At 35.7% G+C, this 22429-nt stretch overlaps 1 protein-coding gene across 11 annotated transcripts in view; it reads right to left on the bottom strand.

Moving 5' to 3' along the window:
* LRRC4C (leucine rich repeat containing 4C) overlaps positions 1-22429 on the bottom strand; it is a 473541-nt gene that overhangs the window by 354419 nt on the left and 96693 nt on the right. Inside the window, exon 2 of one of the 11 annotated variants that reach the window (XM_077784229.1) lies at positions 1080-1123. The exons of the other annotated variants lie outside the window; for them this stretch is intronic. The gene's annotated coding sequence lies outside the window, so the exon portion shown is untranslated. The remainder of the gene's footprint in view (positions 1-1079; positions 1124-22429) is intronic. 11 annotated transcript variants of the gene reach the window in all.

Genomic DNA, 22429 nt, shown 5'->3' with positions numbered 1-22429 from the left:
TCAGCAATTTTGGTAAATAAATAGACATGGAAAATGTGCCAGGAAATATGTAAATTGCTACTACTTCTACTTACTGTATTACAATAGGTATAAGCATACAAACAGACACACACCATAGGTTTATCTGATGGTATCATTTTCTTTCTTAGTGCAGATAGATGATCTAAGTCACACAACATCATAGCATTCATTAGCATTTTGTGGTGGTAAGTTTTTTTAAATTATGTTCATGGAACAAGTAATAGCAGTGAAAGCGTTTTTCTTATCAGAGTAAAAAACGTAATGTGAGTATACACCCAACTTTCTTTAGGGAAAAAGTCACTATTTATGTAGGAGAAGTATAGCAGCCTAGCAGTTCTTTTGCACCTCAGAGAAAGAGAAACACATTTTAAGAAAAGCTTCACTGAAGCTTCTCTGTAGAATGAACAAACCAGTCCTTTGTGCTCCACAGGTAGCATATTAATCACCTGCTGCAAGCTCAGACTGAGCAGCTCTGATTGATGCCTCTGGAGAGCGCACTCCCAAGCATGGATGGCGCTATGAAATGTGCTATAGCATCGCTTGTGGGTCGCTCCAAGGCACATTTTCAACACTCAAAATCCCAGCTATTTCTCTTGATGAGACTGGTTTATAATAAATGACATAGAAAAACAATAAAAGCAGAACAAAGGATGAATGAGAGCAATTATTACTAAGGAAAAAATGATGACTCAGATTAGCTCATTGACGAATGACAAAAGCTTGATAACTGAACTCATTGTGTCTTCACTTTGTTCAATGAATTTATAGCACTTATGGGGCTGTTCAGCCCAAATCAATTTGTTAGGAAATGAACTTTATTTGTTTTAATTCAATGGAACTTCAAAGCTGACTCTAACAGCTTTTCAGTATGCTAGTGAGAAAAATATGAAAATCTCTATACTGCCAATACGTCTACTAACTCTCAAATCACAAATATAAAGAAAGATTTTAAAAGTATGTATTTCTGGATGTCCCCATTGAATTCTGTGTGAGACACTGGGCTATGCAAAAGAATTACATAAGCATCCAAAAACACAACGTGTCAATAGAAACAATACCTTGTCAAGTCCAGGATCAAGCATAAGTAGTCAAAGCCCATTATCTGCCAATAAAAGGGCACAGTCAGAAAACTTTGGAGAAGCAGATCTTCAGAATTTAACTCCAGCAGGTCAACTAAGATACAAGGTAGAATCTATTTCAAAAAGTATCAGTAACCCACTGAAAATGTCCCTTGAAAACAGTGAGACTTGCAACAGGTGCTGAGAGCAAGTTGTAGCCACCCAAAAAACACACCAAATCATGAAATTTCATGACATAAAATATTGATTTTTTTTTTCCCACCAATTTATGTCTGTTATCCAAGGAAGCTCTTAAAACCCATTTTGTAAACCCATTGTATTTCTGTACTCTGGATCCAGTTATATCCACCAATATTGTGTCCTACACAACATTCACCTTTTACTTTGTCCTCTGTTTCACCCAAAAACACCTACTTGTAATAACTCTAAGTTTCATCTCTGAATGCTATCTACAGGATAGCAGCTTTGGAAATGAGTACTGCAGAGGTTGCAGATAAGTTGAGCTGAAACATAAAAGACTGAGGATCTTGTGCTTCTTGGCACCAATGAAAAATTAATAGATAGTTCTCTTCCTGGGAATATGAATAATCAAAGTTAAAGGACAGAAAATCTTTGCCAAAGCATCCCCTCAATTTAACCTCTGTTCAAGTTTGTAATGGAAGTAAGTTTGCTTAAAAAACTCTATCCTCCCAACTACTAGACTACTAGAATTTTCATGAAGCTTCCATCCATCACACTGAAGGGGGGAAAACAAAAAAAAAAGACATTGCAAGGAAGTAGTAAAAGTATTTTCTTTACTTTCTTTCAATTTTCAACAACAATAACCTCTTCATTATAAAACCTTTTCTAGATACCAACTCAAAAATATCATTCTTCCTCTCCCATCCAGCATCTGTCATTTTCTGTCTCATAATGCAGTTACTCTACATGATTCATAGCTATCCTATGATTATTTTAAGATCTATGAAAACTGAGTTGTACTGAGAAGTGCACTTAAGAGATCTGTTTTTTGCTGTCTACTATTTCCTGTGTCACTTTGTCTTTCACAGAATTGGGACAGCATAATTAGATCATGAATTTATAAGGAGGCTTGAAATAAGTAGCTAATATCTTGCCTCTATCCATGCAGAGTCATTGCTCTTTCTACATCACTCTTTTCCCTGCACATATAAAGGAAAATATGTGTTGAAAAATCTTCTGTTGTCAGATATCATTGTCTATCTTTGACGTCTGTTGAATTTTGCTTATAAGCCTCCTGCTTGTTCCAGATTGGCAAATAGCACATAATGTATCAATGGGCAAAAGGTTTGTGCCTAAGAAACCAACAGTACTTTAAAAGTATTCATCAGATTTTATGCTACCCTGGAGAAAAATTTCACAGGATTTGGATTGTTTGCTGCCTGTTCATTTATGCATTATTTCAAAAGGAAAATAAAAACTTATCTAAATGACCAATTTTGTGATTTGAGCTCTGTAGGTCATTTATCTCTGAAGATTTAACATACTTTGGCTATAGTAACTACCAGCTTTATAAATGCATGATACAATGAAATTTTATTTTCAATACAAAGTTTCAAATAGTAAGGACCACAAACAATTTTCACTAAATATCTGCAGCTCCCAATGATTTCACAGGAGCGGTGAGTAGCCAAAATCTTGTGACTTTTTTGAAAGATTAAGGTGCAGCAACAGATCAAGTAACAGTCTGGTAAGCCAACTATCTGCTCAGGATTTTGTGAGGTCACTACTATGTATTTTTCAGAATTTTACCTGCCCACTTATTTACTTCCTTTATTATCTGATTCTAGGACATCGTATTTTTGCTATAGGCATTATTCAGAGAGGTGCAAAAACAAGAAAATAAGAGATAAATATATTTTATTTGCTCTACTCCTTGATATTATGTTATTTCACTCTTGCTTCATGAGTTACAAAAGTAACTTTCTTGAAGGCAAGAAATGAAACAGCTACTATTTGAAAGTTTTCTGAAAAAGGACGCTGCTTGTGAGTATTCATATAGTATAAATAGTCCAGCACATATTGATTTTGACTTTATGATTAATTGGAGCCCTGAAACCTAATTGCAATTGTTAGAGAACAGTAGGATGGTATTATTCTCCTGGAAGCTGCCACCATTTGCGGGTCATGATTCTAACAGGAAAAGGTTAGGACAGTATAAAATATTACACATTTATTGATACCTTTTAGTTCATCAACACACTATGAATAAGAGACATAGAAATGACACTTATTCCATAATCACTACAACCTGAAATAAAGTTACTGACCAAAGGGAAATTTAGACTTGGGAGAAAAATCCCTTAAGTTTCAGTCCTAGTTCTCCAAAACCAAGTATTCTTTAGATAAAAGGGCCTGAAGAAAGATAGGAACACTGTAAGAGTAATTCCAGCACTAATATTTTGATCTGCCTGTAGGAAATTAAATATAGGAGTCATAAACCAAGGATTCAATCTTGAACTGATCAGCACAGCAGCCAGTTAGGATACCCCACTTTGTTCTGTCTCAAAATTTAGTTTCAGAAATTAAGTGGCAGTCAAAAATTTAACAGAGGCAAAATATCTAATTACTGCATTGGGAAAAGAGGATGACATTACATAAAGGTATTTGGAATTCTAGTTGATCAAAGAATTCATTGTGGCTTCTAGCACTGGTGTAAAGTGGTGGAAATTTGTAATTCTAACCAGTTTGACAATTAGTTCACCTTTGTGGAATTGTGCTATTATATCTGAATGTCAGGAGATTGCTTTGTGAGTCTGGATACTGAGCTAAGCTTGCTATTCTGGAGAAGGTAGCCACCTAAAAATCATAATGGAAACTGCTTCCTTAGCTGGCTTATTAGTTTGCTAAGGCTGAAGCATGCTACACAACCAGTCTGTCATACAGGTTTTGGAAATAACCTAGGCTATTCAGAGTTTAATCATGCTGCCCAGAAGCTGAAATTCAGACATGCCTAGATCTCATTTAATTCAGAGCTAACCCTGCTCAAAAAAAAAATCAGAGATTATATAAAAATAAATTCTGGAAATCAACTGACAATGAAGGTAAAATGGAAAGGGTGTGCAGGCAGTTCCATTTCATTGAGAGAATGAAGGGTCATCTTGTTCAATATTGTTTCTGTTTTTCTTTTACCTTAGGAGTCTTAACCTAGAAGCTGACTGAACAATTCATTATATTTTCACTTTATTATTATAGCCTGACATCTTTGACTATTAAAAAACATTTATCATTATGAATTGTGAAATGATGCAAAATGAAGCAATGATCCATTTCCAACTTGATAACCAGAACAGCTGGAAGAAGTAATGATGATCAGACTGCTGTTCAAATGCCTGTCTCTTTCATGCTCAAAGAAGAATGTTATTCCCTCTAACTCGACTTTCTGTTCTTCTCTTTGGGTAGTTAGGGATGAGCACTCAAGAGTGCATTGGCATCGCTTATAAAATGTAAAGCGGCCAAAACATGAAGTTGCTACTTAGCCCTACTGATCATCACATATTCTGTTACTTCCCTGCTTGTTTTTGAGAAACAGGACAAAAGCAAAAGTACAGGTTTTTTCAGTGCTTTGATACTTAAACTATTTATAAAATGGAAATGTGTGTGTCAGAGTTCATACATCCAAGCAGAGAAAAGCAAAGGAAGTTCCCTTCTTGAGAGAAAGGAATGTGTTCAAAGATACATTCAAATTCTGACACACCTCCCAGCATTGAAAGTACTGCAGAGAAACTGCACATTCCTTATACTGCTTTTTAATGTGAACTTTCCTATGTACTATATTGCTTTTTAATGTGAGCTTTCCCTCATACTCACCTATCTCTTTTACCCTCCCAAATCAGTTACCAGATTTATATTAAAAAAAAAAGCTGTTATGTAACTATTTTAACTAGGTGAGGTTTTTTTTTAATTAAACACGTGGATATATTTTAATGGACAATGAGAACAAACTGAAATAAGCATTCATTTTCCATTCTTCTTAAGTGTGTACAAGATTAGGTTATTTTCCCCACACTTGTTCTAATTCTAATTAAGTTCTCTCAAAATCCCCGCTTCCTAATCATTCATTTCCTTATTTCCTTCCCAAACTTTCTAAGCAGAACACTTCATTCAAGTGACATCCATGTGTCACAGTTGTTTTAATTTTTACTGTGTTGGACACAAGCAGTACTGGATTATAAATGCATAAACTTACATAAAGGCATGGAACATCATATTTCTGTTGTTTGCATATTTTATCACCATTTCATTTAAAGCTATGGAGCATTAACATCCACATTAATGTTCAATGAATGTAAAGTTATTGCCAAGAAAGCAAGATTTCCGGCAACTCAACAGAACATGATTTTCTCAATATCCAAAAACTTCCTACTCAGAGAAACATCTTTTAGCATTTATCAGTATACTAGAGGTTTTTCCTTAATGTTTTTTTCTTTTAAGTCCATGCTGCACTCATCATCACCCGTGACGTATCTCCTCAAAGTATAAATCTCTAGTGAAATCCATTATAACACAGTAAAGAGTGAAGAAAGAAACTTCCAAAGTTATGTTCCTTACACTAGCATCTATCCAGTGTACCTTTTACAGGGTAAAAACTTCCTGCAGGAAGAAAGCCACTAGCAATTTTGCTAGTTAAATGAGAAATGTAGTGTCTGTAGTTCATAGAGAGATAAAAATGTACATGCCTTTATGCTTAACATTATACTTTACGCCAGGGAAAGATGGAGTTTTTTTGTCAAGGACACGCCAGAACTCATCTTTTCTCTTCACAAACCTCAAACATTACGTTCCAGATCAGTTGATAGCATTTTCAGGCTAGGGATGGGAAATTCTTTCCAGAATGAGACTTCTAGAACTACTAAGCAATCCAAACAGGATTACCTATCTTGACTAGAGACTACCTCTTGGTCAGCATAGACATTTCGTCAAAGAAATCATGACACAATTCCTTGGTCCCTGACAGGAGGCCATAAGGGGGATACTCTAAAGGAAACCTTCCTGAAATAAAACAGATTGAATGAACAGATAAAACCAGTTTTTTCTTCAGATACAGTACTCTCTTCTGATGTCAAGGGCATCATATACTAAGCTTAGGATAGTCTTAACTTGGGAAAACAATATATAAGACATCAAACTGCAAGATCTACAAAAATAACTTTAGAAAATGCTTATTCCAAAATGCTTATTCAAAGACTTTATTCCACCAATTCAAAGATCAAGATGTGGAGACTACCTTCTGCAGATGTGTTATTTCCTTACTTGATTATTAATTTACTTCTAAGCTAGTGATGGCTTTCACATTTCACCTTCTACCTCCTCAAAAAGAAAAAAAATACCCCACATTTTATTAACTATGCTCATAGCCAAGGAGCTTCCAGAATACCTCATCCAATATGATTGTTTTTTTGTCAAATCATGGGTGCTCTTCAGGACAGATTATCATAGAGTCACTGAAACACTGATGGTGTTACCAGGGATGGTAACTCAACCACTTCCCTGTTCTCTGGCTGCTGCAGCTCCCAGCAAGTCTCGGCACTCTCTGAGGGCTTCCCAGCCCAGGAAACCTCCCCTTAGGCAAGTAATCCACCACTCAGGCAGGACAGGCTGGTGCTGGAGCAGTTCAACTGGGTGAATGAAGGTATTGACAAAGGATCTTTCTGAACCAGCAAATACTTAGGCATCTTCTACTTTTTAATGTAAGATGTCATGAAAACATACTAATGAACACACAATGGGAATATTATTTGCTTGACTTAAAGAATTTCAAAATAATTTTCGAACTCCAGTTATTGAGGCAACTTGAAAATAAAAAAGGTCAGCTTTTTAAATTTAATCTTCCTTATGTGATATTTGTGTTCCTCATTTCTGAGGAAAGAATCCACCCAAAACTGGTATCCAGATACTCAAGTTCTGTCAGTCAGTAGAAGTAGCAGACACTTTACTTGCTGGCAAAGAAAGCCTTTCAACTTTCATGGCAGAGACACAAAATATTGGACTGTTGTCACTTTATGTTATTTCTTCCCAATGATTCAAGCTAGTTTATAAGCTCCTTAGATCAGGATTTGTAGCTTTAATACCAAATGTCACACAGAATTATAGTCTGACATACAAATGTTAATATAACAACAATTGACCCTGTAGGCATCTACAAATTCTCATCTATCAATGGCTGTCAACACGAGTCAGTCAGTACTAACGGCAGACTTGGCATAAGTAATATTTTACAATTTTTCCAGCAGGTTAAAAAATACTGCTTTTCCCTATTCTCTTCTTTTTCTCTCTAGGTTCCCTCATCCTATTTACACCCAATTTTAGAAAGCATCTACAGGGATTTCTTCTAGAATTTCTAAGTCTCCTTATTCCCATGGGTAAGTTTCATCCAATTTTCACTGAAGTTTATGAGCTGTTCTATACTGAAGTCTTAGGTAGCCACACATCTCTATGGCAATGCTCACAAACAGAAAGCAAATTCTTCTCAACAAGTACAGGTGACAGTTTAAGCAAACGACTAAAATACTTGCCAAACTAAAGTACCAGCCTTGCTGGATTAAAACCAGAAAAATTTAAGAATAATGAATTTGCCCAACAGAGCTTAAAAGGTCATGTTTATGATCACATCATAATATCTGTCAGCTTTCTGCAGGTCTAATCCAATTGTTTAAACTGTCTATTTTCCCCTCCATACAAAAAGACAGTAAAAATTCCTCATCAAGTTGAAAAATCAGCTAGAGGCTTTCCCGTGTAAAGAACAAAATAGCTTTGAAAATGACCAGAGAGGGTTTTGATAAAATAAATTCTTCAAAAGCCAGGCTAGCAGATATGGTTGATAAACCCCCTATATTTCAACTGAAGAAAACCTTCGCTGCATTTCAGACCAAAAAACGCAATTATTCTTGGAGATGGTTTTGTATTAGTTTTATATTTAAGAAAAAAATTACTTTAGAGGACTGGTAGCATCAGAAAAACAAAGCTATTTCAAGTGCAAAGTTTTTATAGGCTAATATACTTCTACTGCACTTTATATTATATTTATTTTATTTTCTGGATGTGTAGAAAGTTTATACTTTTTTCCATTAAATACATTCTCTCTCAGTGACAAAGCATTAGGAATGAAGAATGATCTTTTCATGAGAAAACACTGCTTACGCTATGACAGGGTCAAACTCTTTCCCTTGAGCTCTGTCAATGTACCTTAAATTTTTCCTCAAAGCTCTATTCCTTGGAGACAAATCATGCAGAAATATCCAAACTGCTCCTCAAATGTTCTTCCCTGATGAATGTTGAGAAATTTCTAGTTGTATGTCCAGGAACAGAACAAAACATCTTTAAATGCTCTGTAATAGCTATCAAAATATCTATATTTTTTTGTCATTATTTTTTAACTGATATATTCTGAAAGCCTCAAAAAAGGTTCAACTATCCCAACAAGTACCTAATTTTCTTTAAAGTGTCTAAAGGGAAAAAAAATCATAAACCTTTTCTCTAAATCACTGGGGTTCTTTCAGTGCCAAAGATCCAGAGGAGATATTTAGATATGTCAGACACAAAAAGATAAACATATCTTGCTTCAGGCTTTTGGACAGCTTACAATTTTTTTTTCTTCTAATATATATATTTTTAAATAGATTTGAAGTCAAGCCTGCCTTCTAGCAGGAACTATTCAAGATTTATATTACTTACTAAAGACATTGCAATTACTAAAGACTGTCTAAGAGGTGAATGATGGGCTTTAGAGCATTTAATAAAATGCAAATTCATTCCCACTGGTGGTTTCAGCAGTGAGCCCAAGGATTCAGTTTACCACTGACCTGGGTACCACTTCTTTTCCAGGTCAGCAAAAAATATGGCATTCTTTTTTCCAGCTATGTTTCTAGACAATCTTTTCCTTCTCAAAAGACAGAATGAGGTTTTCATTCACATCCTGCTCAGTCTGCCATCCTCTAAAAGCTGTTTTTTGCAAACTTTTGCATCCTTATTTTTTTAGCCCTATTGATTCAGAATTCTTGCTCTCCTTTTATAGTTTTCTATTCATTTCTTTTGTAAGTTGTCATTCACCTACACAGTGTTCACCTCACTTTGCCCTCAGTGAAAGCAGCTACACCTGCAACAAGACCAGTTTGCCTGACTGCAGCCTCCAGTGCTTGTTTCACATTGCCTTCCCACCTCTCAAGGCAGATGCTGAAGCTGTCCTGTGAAGTCCATCCTGTGAGTACAACAGTGATGAAAGAGTCAAGAATATAATTCTCAAAGCCATGTGTTACTTTATCATCGACAGTGCATCGCAAAGTACACAAAAACTACAATTTTGTGGAATTGTTGGGAAGTACCTAACTATTCTGGCTCTGCACCATCATTTCAGTAGCTACTTTCTTGCACATTTTGAAGTCTTTTGCTTCTATCTTCAGCTCCAGAAAAAGAAAACTAATTTCAGACTCCCTAGAGCCAAGTGAAAGGCTTTCACAGCTTAATATCCTTCCAACCAGTAGAGACAAGTCATATTATCTCATTTGTCATACATGAATTCAAGTTTTAGAGTTATCAGGTAATAATGCAAACCTCATGAAACACAGAGAAGAGGAAACAAAGAAAAAACAAAATGAAAATTATCAATAGCTTTTATCCAGGTGCCACAGCATTTCATGATTCAATCTAATTCAGCAGAACTTTTGAAAATTCAGCACTTTAAAAGGTAGTAAAATATTTAATGGTAATTGAAAACTTGTCTACCTCTGTGTGGCCAGCATAGATGGATTCCTAATCAGTTCACTGAACTCAATTGCTTTTAAGGGAAAGTGCAAAAACCTTTTTACACTTATTGTAAATTTATGTAAGGAGAGAAAGCTTTATAGAAAGCATTGCAAGGACATACCAAATACTTTTGATTATATTTCTATCTGTGCTGTGTATTGCATGCACAACCTTTAGTAACATGTATAAACAAATTTTTAAAGCTTTGGCATGGAGGTACACAGCAGCTCCAATTGTACACAACAGAAATTATGATGCTCAAGAATTGTGAATCCCAGACTCCTTTTTGTTTCTAATAAGATCTGACATAGTCTAGTGAGAAATGCCATAGGAAAGTCTGTCTCTAGAAGAGGTGAAAAGGAAAGACAGCTTTTGGACTTTTGGAAGACACTTTTCTGAAATGTAAATTCAACCTATGGGAAGAAATTTAATTTTGAGCAAAGATGAACCAAAAATAGAAACAGTGGAAAAAAAAAAAAAAGGCGGAAGAGAATGACTTTTGGAAGTAAGATAATTGTAGAATAGATTAATTTCTGCCATTAATACAAAAAGGTGCATACAGAAAACTCAGTTCCTTCTAGTGGAATGGGAAGGGTGTCCATCTGTAAATGAAATCACTCAGCCTGTACAGCACACGCTGCACCAGTTTTTAACACCAGCAGTAAATAAATAATTGTTTTCCCACTGGTTGAGTGACAATTATACGTACTAGGGTAGCAGCATGAAGAAACTGGATAACCTGTGATAGGCACAGCCTGGGTAATGGCAGGACAATCTGAAATGTCAGGAAATAATGTGCTACATATTCCAACAATTTAAACCACTGTGAGGTATCGCATTCACTATTGTTAAAAATAATTTTCATAGGTGTAATTCCTCTGTCTTCCATTTGATTTGTAAAGAAATTCTGACATGAAAAATTGGGGGGTTTAAATTCTCTCCACAGCAGAGATTCCGTTCCTACCCTCCTTTTATTATTTCTCATTATCACCATGTATAACAGAGATTTTCTGATAAGTAGCATAGCTATTAAATAAAGTCTTGGAGAAAAAAAAAGGTAATCTGAATTCAATTTATAAGTATTCATTTCAAAATTCAATATTTTGATATAAAAAAGGAACATTTCAAATACCAATTAATATCTTCTTTACAAATTGAATTTTTAGACCCCATATTTTTTTGCATTAAAAAGTTTTTGGAGTTTTTAAATAATCTATTTCATTTAAAACATACCTTTTTTGAAAATTACCCAATTTGAAAGGAAAAAAACTTAAATTGGGTAGTTAAAAATACTTTAAAGAATGAATTGACACAACATGTCTCAATTCAGGTGTGAGGGAAGAACTGTTTTGGCTGATCCTGAAACAATCTTTTCCTTTCCATTAGTTTTCAGTTATGCCTTTTAACTGAATGTATTTTTTCCTTCCTCTTCCACTATATTGTCCTTATCTGATTTTCCAAACTGCAGCAGGGGAGCTATCCAGAGAATATTTATTTGAGCAGGCTATTAGTCAAAGAGAAGAAAATAGGAAAAAACTGAAATAACACCAGACACAACAAAATTATTTTGTTATTCCTGCCCAGGGATTTTTAAATTTCATATCAATACTTTCTTAAATGTAGTAATTATCTCTCAGATAATTATGGAAATGCTACATCTAAGTAAATGGTAAAGTCTGCTTCTGTTGTATCAAAACATGGGAGCAGATGCCCTTTACTTCAGACATCAGATTTCCACCACATTTCTCATGCACATGTTCTGTACACAAGACTTTTTACAGGCTTCACATATATTCAGTGCACTGCAATCACTGTGCACTCATGGTAGAGTTGATTTGCATACATACACACAATTCTGAAACTGTGGACCTGATATTGCTGCTTATGAGGAATCACATTTTTAGTGGGATTTGTTAAAAGTCATCCAGAATGATTGTGGTAGACATCTTCTACAGCACAGTCCATTAGAACCAAGGTTGTTTTCATTACTGACCCATAATACCAAGAGCAAAAAGACTGCCTGAAAGAAGGGCTGGAGAGGCTGGTAGGCCTGACAGACAATAAAACTTCTATATGGCCAGGGCAGCTGAAGAACTTTTAACAGTGCTAAAGCCGGGCAAGAAGTACTGTGAAACCATGAGCTGTGCACTTAATGCGAAAAACAACAAAGAGAATGTGGGGTTTATATAAGAGAACAAAAATATAGCAGTTTATAAATTATTAGGGTAAGGACCAATCTTACTATTTTCAAAAACTGAGATTAATTTAACCAACTAGATTGTAACTGCAATCTGAGAAGAAAAATTCAGGAAGAAATTATTGAAAAAGTACTGAATAAGCCATCAACAAACCAACAGAATTCAGTTAAGTAGAGAAAGTCTCCAAATTCCAACTGTGCCACTCACACAATATAGATTACAATCTGTCATGGTAGAGAATTCAAAATTATGCTAGAAAAACACCTAGACAAAAAATTTGTGAAGCCCAGAAGTCAAAGTCCATACAAAGAGCACATGGAACTACACATGCTAACAATGCCAACAAAACCTTTTTCTGTGCAAAAACAGACAACCAACCCACTCACCTTGTGCTTGATAAACATTATTCCCACCCCCATCGCTTAGATATGAGATCCCTATACCAGCATGTGTCGTCAAACCTCTTTTCATTGATCTTCCAAGGAATATCTACCTCCTCCTCTAAATCTGTTTTCTCATCTCTCAGTCTTGCCAACAGCCACACAAAAAATATTTCTTACCTACTTCATGGATCTCAATCATTTTTTGGTAAATATATTGTTTTAATTTTCTCTTAAATTTCATCTTTTCATTAATTACAACTCCCACAATTTCCCACAACTTGAACATTTTTTTGTATTACAGTTATCTTGGTAATTGTAACTGCACAAGGACCAATAGCCTGTCAGCCAAATACACAGGAGAAAACTTTATTGTGCTTATGGTTAAAGCAATCAAGGTCTATTTTTTAATGGGTCATTACCATGCCTATCACTTTTATAATTAAAGTGAGACTCAGCTCCACTGTACACTCAAAAACATTGAGCCAAGTCACAGAAACAAATCAGCTTGACAGAGCAGGAAGAAATTAACAAATTTTAAAACATTGTGCTTCAGCTTGGAAACATGGAGATGTCCACTTGAATAACTGATAATGCTTTTAGGGGAAAAAATCTCAACCACGTTGTAGAGATGTCTGTCATAAAGGTGACATAAAACTTGGAGGGTGGGATACATAGGGAAAGTGCTCTTGCTCCAAGGGTACAACACATCACTGAATGCTTTATGGATATGGAGAAAAATCCTTTTCTGGAGCCCTGCACAAGAAACTCATCCACTTGACCCCACAAAAAATTAAAGTCTTAAAGTGATTTTTTAAAAAAATTTCTTTCTATAAACACGTTGTTTTAAAAAATTCTACCTACCAGTCTGTGGTTTTTCATGGTGTCTATCTTCATGATAAAACAACCTTGCAGTCTCAGGAGAGAGACCAAAATGTCCTAAAATCCATAATATTTTTCTACATAGGAATCTACTGAATAGGGCATACATTTGTGTGACATTTCCGAGTTTCTCTTAAGCATTCCTTGTCCCTAGCCTCAAAACAGTTTTAATTCCTAAGGATACTTAAGATAATATTAATCCTTCCCTTTTTCTTTTATTTCTATTTCTTTACTTAAAAAGAGAGAAAAAAAAATTATTTACCTCTTTTTCCATCAGGAATACATTCAGCTTTTTAGGCCACTATCAAAGTATTAAAGTAAACAGAGTCCTCCAAAAGAATTGTACAGTCATGAGTGGAAGAGGGGTAAGATTAGAGATCACAATCTCTCCCCTCAGTCCCCACTGCAACTTTTACTGCAATATCCTGGCAAAAGTATCACATTCTGTGTCACTTTAATTTTTGTATATAAACACCAGGAAAATTGCAATGATAACTATAAATTTGTATCAATCAATCTAGGGATGTTAAAAAATAGAACTCCAAACACACATAGCACATAGTAATTTCATATAAATATAGTTCATGTAAAATCACACACAAAATCCATCTGGGAATAAAATTCTTCAAAGTAGTCTAATTTCTCCAATAGTACATTTATAGCCAAAAAAAAAAAAATCCTGTATGAGAATCTTTAAAATAAATTTCCCTCTTTGAGAGAGAGAAACATAAGTCATATTTCCCACACACCAGAATCAAAAACTGATGCACATTTTCTTCACCTGTATTTGGGTTTCATACCTTATCATTCCCAGGTGTATAAACTTTAAGTTATAAAAATCACTATTTTTCCACTTTTCCTACCAATATTCTGTTATTCTTTCCCTGATCCAGCCTCTCATAAATGCAACTGTCACTTTCCAGGTCGAGATTGTACTTCTACTATTTTCCTTCCTAGAGTCCATTAGAAAATCAGAAATACACTAATTCTGTTCAAAAGGTTGAATTCTAAACCAAAACTGAGGAAAGGCAGCAAATTTACTAGTAGGTCCTAACACCTTAAGAAGGAATAAGTTATTACAGTTTCCCCAGATTTAGTGAAACAATTCAGTCCATAACTGAAATCCTGATGGTCTCAAGTGAGGACCACGTGATTACAAGCAAGTCCCATGGCTGCAAAAGATTTAGCAAGGAAAACACAAGACCTCTGGTTCTAAACATGTTACAAGATATACAAATGTATGTCATACATGCAGTGTGACATATATGTGACACCAGTGGGTGTTTTGTACCTTACAGTACAAAGAATATTATAATTATTCAACCAACTCCAGATCAACAAAATACAGACAGAGAAACAAATTCCTAATAACTGGCTTTACAGGTAATCATCCTTAGGTATTTGCAGCACACAGCCTATGATAAAACTCATTAATTCCATTCAGTGAAGACATGCTCTGTGAAACAAGGACACACCAATGTCAAAAAATCCCCAAGAAAAAGACTGTTAAAATACAGGTTCTAACACTCTTTTCTGAGTAAACAGCTAGCAGAAGATAAGCCTCTGAAGAGATGAGCACTGTGACAAGACTCAGAGAAATGTGACATTTGAATGTCTTCTCAAAGTTCATTCAGACTATGCAAACCTCTTCTATTTAAACAGTTTGTTCTAAAGCGAATTTCACCATAGACAAGGTGTCTGGCAAATAAGACCTTCCATTTTCTTTGTCTACAATTAATTAGATTTTAGTAGCAAATAAATTACAGTGAGCGCTTTCAAAATTCAGGGGACTTGCACTCATCCTAAATAAAAGATACAAAAGAAAAAAGAAAATTTCTCTCTTAAAAGATTTATGGTCTGTTTTTTTTCCAACTGGAAATCTAGTTTAGGGTACATGTTTAAAAACAGCTGCATTGCTCAGTTGATTAAAACAACCTGTAGATTTTGGTAAAGAGAATTAAGACTTTGAGGCATGTCAGTATTATATATTAGTATCTATGACTAGCAATAGCTAAAAATAACTCTTCTAATTGAACACTGACTCTGATAGCAATAAATTCAATGGTCTTTCCAACTCATCTTTACCTGTACCTGGACAGCCACCCAAATCAAAACTAAGAAATAATCTATCCTGTCAAGGTTGTTTTTTGGTTTTAATAAGGGATCATACCTGTTCTGCTTGCAGCTGGGATAGAGTCCATTTTTTTCCTAGTGGCAGGGAGAGTGCTGGCATTTTTGGACTTAGTAGGAGAATAGTGATGAAAACATAGTGATGTTTTAGTTGTTGTTTAAAAGTGCTCACCTCAAGTCAAGGACTTTTCAGTTTCCCAATGCAAAAAACTGGGAGGGAGAATAGTGGGGCAGCTGACTTGAACTACCCAAAGGGCTAAGCCATAACATAGAATATCATGCCCAGTATATCACCTTGGATGAGTTGGCTGGAAAGTCCTGATTGGTGTTTGGGAACAAACTGAGCATCAGTCAGTGGGTGGTGAGCAGCTGTATTGTGCATCACTTGTCTTTCCTAGGTTTTATTTTTCTCTTTACCTCTTTTTGTTGTTTCTCTTTTCATTGGTAGTATTGATATAAATATATTTTATCATAGTTTGATTATTAAAATGTTTCTTATCCCATAGGTTTTGCCTTTTTCCACTTTTCTCCCCTGTCTCAGTAGGGGGCTGGGGTGAGAACAAGGAGCTGTATGATGTGTAGTCACCAGCTGGGCTTCAAACAAGACTGATAGTGAAGGGTAAATTTTTGGCAGAGGTTAGTAGCTACGAACAAGCAGGTAGAGAAAGCAGCAGCAAATAAAGGTTTGATTGACTGGTGAAGGTCCACATGAACATCATCTGATGTGGCTAAATAAAAGATCACAAGACACACACAGACTAGGACTCAATTGAATATACTATAACTTCTTTACTAGAAATACAATGTTTGTTTTTTGTATGTTTTCGAAAGTATGATAGAACCATAGAACAGTTTCTGTTGGAAAAACTTCAATGATTACCTAGTCTATTACCCTGGAAGGCCAAGAGCAAGGAATGTTTTGTAATACCTTTGTTTAAAGAGAGAAAACCATGGTCAACACTATGCTTGTCATCAATATTATGGAAAACAAATCCATGAAAATATATATTATTCATTATGGTTTTTCATTTCCTGACTTTTTTCTCTCTTTCAAAAGGCTGAAAATGGATTTTTATATATCCGTTACCTCTTATAAAACTTGCTTCCAGTTTTTTAGTACAAATCACAAACAGCCAGAATATAAGACCTTTCCAACAACCAACAGCTAAAAAAGTAGTTAATAGAAAATTAGTTAAGTTAATTATTATTCAGTCTCTTCATTCTTTAAGCTAAGACAGAACATGCTGATAAGCAGCTTTTCTTCTCTCGTGTTAATACGGATAGTGGTACAATCTTTAACTTTTCATTAGCCCAATACTGTATTTGTGTGTGGGATTCCTTAAAATCAGAGGGTTTTGGGCACGTTGAAAAAGGCAGGCCTCAGAGACAGCAGGATGGCGATTTAGAGCTAAGCAGTAGCTATTAGATTTGTCAGCAGAAAAATTATACAGGTAGAAAGAAATGACCAATAGAACAATTGTCTGTGTATTAACGCTTGGGTAGAATAACTCCCTAAGTTGCAGAAAAGTCTATCTAGTGAGATATTAGGAAGGTTTAAGCGTAATAATGGATCTCTGTGCAATGTATCTTAAGGCTTACAAGCAGGCATTGTATTCAAAATAAACAGGCATTGTTTTAACCAAAGGTATGCGGGCTTACAGTAGTTGGATAAAACTACTGTCAATATGATTTTGCTCTGTGTGATTGGTCAAAAAGCTTTTAAAGTAAATTGTAACATTAAGTTCTTGGTCTGCTGCCTGGGATGTGAGCTGCTGGCATCTTCCCATTGTCATAACCATGTAATGAGACTGATGCTAAAAAATAAACAGCTTGAGACACGTTCCTCAGCAGTCCCCATCTCGTTCATGATTTGCACATAGTCCCCTGGCTGGCAATATTTGTGTAATAGGATCTACAGCATAAATCAGATTTTACATGCTACATATTTATGGTTTAGTTTTTTTTTGTTGTTGTTGTTTTTTTGTTTTTTGTTTGTTTGTTTGTTTTTAAATTTTAAGCAAGTTAAATTCTATGGTGAAAAATTCTACACAGGTGCTTTTAAGGCAGAAAAAAAATTGACCTTAAACTGAGCTCTAAAATCCACAATTAAGGTAACTAAGAAAACACTAGGTTTTCATAATTATGAGGATCATTACGTCTCCTATGGCAGCAGCTAATAAGTTTCAGATGCTAGACCAAATACTCACCTATCCAAAAAGTGGTATCAGACACCTATTTCTAAAATCATTGTCACATTGCAATACCATTAATTACCACTGACGTACATAGATATTCTTCATTATACCAGAAAATGCATTCACTGTACTTGCCCATCATTAGTCATTTGTCCAAAGGAAATTATTACAAATCCCATGTTACCTGTTACTGAAGAATACAAACTGTATGGATGTATGGCTGTCAATGCCCATCCTCACTAACAACATGAGAAGGAACAAGCAAGTAACAGTGTAAGGCACTATCAATCATACAATCCCATATATAGACTCTTGGGGAGGGGGAATTTTTTTTTCCTAAGGTGAAATTTCAAAGATGGAACAGACCTTACCAATTATTAATCAGACAGTATAAAAATAGTCTAGATGAAGCAAACATTCACATCCCCATATTAAATTTCTAATTTATTAATATTGAATAGATTTTTTTAATGAGAACTCTCTACACCAGGCAAGATTAACAGAAATGGAAGCTGAGCTAGCAGACACCTGGTGATCCAGAAAAGTGTCCAGTCACCAAATTGCTCAAGGAGCTGTTCTTTTATCTTAATATATTGCGATATTGTTGGAACTAAGAATAGTCTTAAGTGGGGGTAATGGCAATTTTTTTGAGATTTTTTTTTTCATTATATTAGTATTTGCATATAACCAGAATTAAAATGTACTGTATAACACTGTTTCTGCAGCTACATTCTTGTCCTATATCAAGAAATTTTCGTGCAGATCTCAGTTCTAAATTATTAACTTTATTGGAATGAAAATATCTTAAAGCCTTATCCTCAGCCCTATTTTCCATCCAAGTATAACTCTTCCTTCCTTATCTCCAAGACACCATTAATATACTTTGCTATGAGTTCTTTATATTCCAAACACAGTACTCTCCATATTGCCTGAACCTCTTCACTGTCCTGCAAAACAAGGGGATTTCATGAGGCAAGTAACCTGTGATTGGCCTCATTCCCATCACTGCCAGACAAAGCCCAACCACCCCATAATTGTTCCATAAACACCAACAGATTTGAATATTCTGCAACAGCAAAATATTTCTTGTTTTTCTATAGAATCTTGTTTCCTGAAAGTCCCTATGTGCTTCTGAATGCTGCACTGCCTAATCTCTTACATATTTTTTTACCTATGTGTTTGCTTTCCTTTACTTATAGCACTTTGAATTTATCTTTACACAGTTTTGTATATTTTCTTTTTTAGGTCGTTTCTCCCCAGGAGCCACAAAAATGTTACATTCAAACACTGTCTTCCCAAGCATCCAACAGTCCTCCCAAGATGCTGTCATGTACAAATATATTCATTATTACTTCACACACATTCTTAATGAAGATACCAAATCAAAGGAATAAGAAAACCTTCTGCTTCTTTAATTGCCAGTAATAAACTTTTCACCACCATGTTGACTAGGCACAAAGAACACAAATTAGTGTCTCACTGTGTTAAACACTATGAAACAAACCAGCAGCCCTTGGAATAAAGCATTTGTAGGTAGATGAACACCAAGACAACAAATGGATAGATACAGATCAAGAGGCAAAAAAAATATTTGAAAGTATAAGTAAAATTTTTTTGTAGCACATCTGAGATAACAGAATTTACACACACAGAACAGAAACTCAGGAGAACCCAATGTGTACTGCCACATTGCCTCAGCCTATATATACTATGCTTTTTTTTTGTGGAAAATCTTCTAAGGAAATCTGCTTTATATGCCTAAATGGAGAAGTCAGGTGGGAGACTAAGACCCAGCAGTTATGTAACAGAAATTAAAACACATTTTTTGTGATGGAGGACACACCTCTCCCGAGTCTGTGAGGCACAAACAGCACACTGATGGACAGACACTGCATAATATGTTATCCTGTAAGTGGCTACACACCCATTTCCCTCTGGTCAGCTCAAGCTTTCCCTAGTAATGCTGTTGTTAATAACACCAGAAATGTCAGAGGAAAGTTTGTGTGTATGTTGATGTTTAAATATACACACAAGCTATACTTCCATTTCCAGCACAGAAACTGCTGTTGGAAGGAAAAGTACCATAAATCACCTTCAGAACAGGGAGAAATTATTCCCAGTACCTGAGTGTACATATTTCAGCCATGTACAAGCTTGGAACAAAACAGTAGGTTTTACAGATTTAAAACATAAAATCTTTATAACCTGTTGGACTTACAGCATATGATGCAAAACAAAGAGGGATTTTTTCCCCTTTGTGGGAGAAATAAACACAAACTAAAAAATCTTATTCAAAGTTTTTTGGTATCTGACAATTAAAGCCTATTACCACAGTGTTTAAAATAATGTGTGACGGTTTTATTTCTTATGGTTTTGTTTGGTGGGTTTTTTTTGCAGATGTTTGCATTTCATGTTTGGTGGGGTTTTTTCTCTTGTTTTGTGGGGTTGAGTTTTTATGCTTGTTTTTTAAGTATTCCCAGTGATAACTCAATGGGCAGACTGAAAACACCCAGAAGCACAGAATAGTTGAGGCTGGAAGTCACCTCTGGAGATCACTTTAATTCAACTGCCCTGCTCACGGGAGATCATATCCAGGTGGTTTTTCAGTATCCCCAAGGATATTGTACAACCTCTCTGAACAACATGTTGGGGAATCAATCATCGCATAGTTGGAAGCTTTTCCTTTCACAAAACTAGAAATTTCAGTTTGTCAAATTTGTGCCCATTTACTCTTCTCCTTTCATCGGGCATCTGATTCTTCTGTTTTCCCTCCCATCAAGTATTTACATGTATTGGTACAATGTCAGTGTTAGGGATCTGTTAAGAAATGTGACAATTTTGATTGAGTGCAGGAGTGAAGTACAGAAAAAACCACAGCACAGCAGGCTTATTAAACAACAACAAAACCAAACATGATCCCCCTAATGATCTTGTATTCTCAATTACATATTATAAACTAATTTCAATAAATAGAAAGCTCGGTGTTTGACATTGTGTTAATGAAACCAAAATATTAAGTAAACTGTGCTTATGAAACCAAAGTCTGCCTTCAAGGGCCCTTCTTTATAAAAAGCTGCATTATGTTCAGGTTGCTGGTTGTTTGGGTGTTCTTCCCTTTTTTTTGGCTCATTTGATCTTTATATGATAGAAACACTGGAGGAGGATTAAAAAAAAAAAATCATATGTTTTTTTCCCCATAATTACCAAGTACGCCCACATGAAGCAGTTTTAACACATTTTTCCTAAGCAGGTGTGTATGACTGAAGGATCTCTGTGAGATCTGATCAGATGAAAGAGGAAATGTCCAGCACCTGTGCTGGCTTTAGGCTGTGCAGCATCCACCCTTCTCACACGCTGCGAAGTGTGAGCGTTCCAGATAAAGGGGTAGGCATAGGGCTGTTTTGGCCTGCGAAATCAGCCATTTTAGGCGCTGCAATACATACAGGAGATCCCACGCCTTCATCCCGTACCGCTAATAAACTCATGCTCTGAGATGATCCCAGCATGACACCTAGCGGCAGCAGCACTTTTAACCCCGGCACTGCCTTCTCGGGAGGCGCCTTACTGCAGCCAGGAGATTCGCACTATTTGTAAGTTTGTTCTAATGTAACTAAAATATCTTGAATTCACAAAATAAGTAAAAGCCAGAGTATTCTCAAAATCAGGAAATTGCTTTGTTTCCTCATCTCCAAGCCAGTTTACTGAGACATATCAGGACCCTTTGTAAACAACGGAGGCAAGCAAATATGCAGTTACTATTTATTTCTTCATAACTTTTTAAAATTCTGCTTCTGATAAAACTCTCAAGAACAGGAATTGCTCAACTAAATGGTCCTAATGAGGCTGTATTACTCTTTTCATGTTGAGATTTAACAGTACAAAGTTACTGCTTTATTCCCATAACTAAACATGAGATCTATGAAAATATTTAAGCAACTAATTCCCCTGCTTCACTAAATCAGGAGATCTTGACATGAAGCCTGAAATATATCACACTGTTGTATGTATATAAACTCTAATTTATAAATGCGTTATGTTTAACATAATATGTACCAGAGAGATTAATGCTAATGGCCAGATTATGCACACACTCTCAAGGTTGTAACCATTTAAACAACAATAATATTGTCTCATATGGTCCAATCTGCTCTTTTCCCCAACTGGTATTTTGATATTAATTTTTAATCCTCTCACTGAAAAATAATTTATAGAATCAATATCATGGTGCTCATCTCTAAGATTAGTATAAATTTGGAATGCCCACAAATTAAAAGAAGGAAAATAAAGTTTTACACAAAAGTGGCAGGCTGCTATTATTTGATATAAAGAGTTGTGCTGCCTAATTGTGTTGCCTGTTGTATTGGATTTACATGGCAAGGTTTTGATATTGAGGGAACTACAGGGATGGCTTCTGTGAGAGGCTGCCAGCAGCTTTCCCCATGCCTGACAGAGCCAACTCCAGCCAGATCCAAGCCAGCCTTGCTGCCGGCCAAGGCCAAGGCCATCAGTGACTGTGAAAGCACCACTGTGATAACACATTTAAAAGAGAAATAAACCAGAACAGAGAGAGAAGTGAACATATGTGAGACAAAGATCTCTGCAGAAATCCGGGGCAGTGAATAAGGAGGGACAGGAGGTGCTCCAGGCAGTGGAGCAGAGACTCCCCTGCAGCCCATGGAGGTCCAAGGTGGAGTACCGGGATGCCCAAAAGAGGGTGGGACCTCAAGCCTGTGAGGTCTATGGGAAGCCTGTGTTCAAGAAGGCTCCTAGCTCATGAAGAGCTG

The sequence above is a fragment of the Lonchura striata genome, chromosome 6 (genome assembly GCF_046129695.1).
Source record: "Lonchura striata isolate bLonStr1 chromosome 6, bLonStr1.mat, whole genome shotgun sequence".
NCBI lineage: Eukaryota > Metazoa > Chordata > Aves > Passeriformes > Estrildidae > Lonchura > Lonchura striata.
The sequence above is the reverse complement of the archived record's forward strand: the minus strand, read 5'-3'. Positions and strand labels throughout refer to the sequence as shown.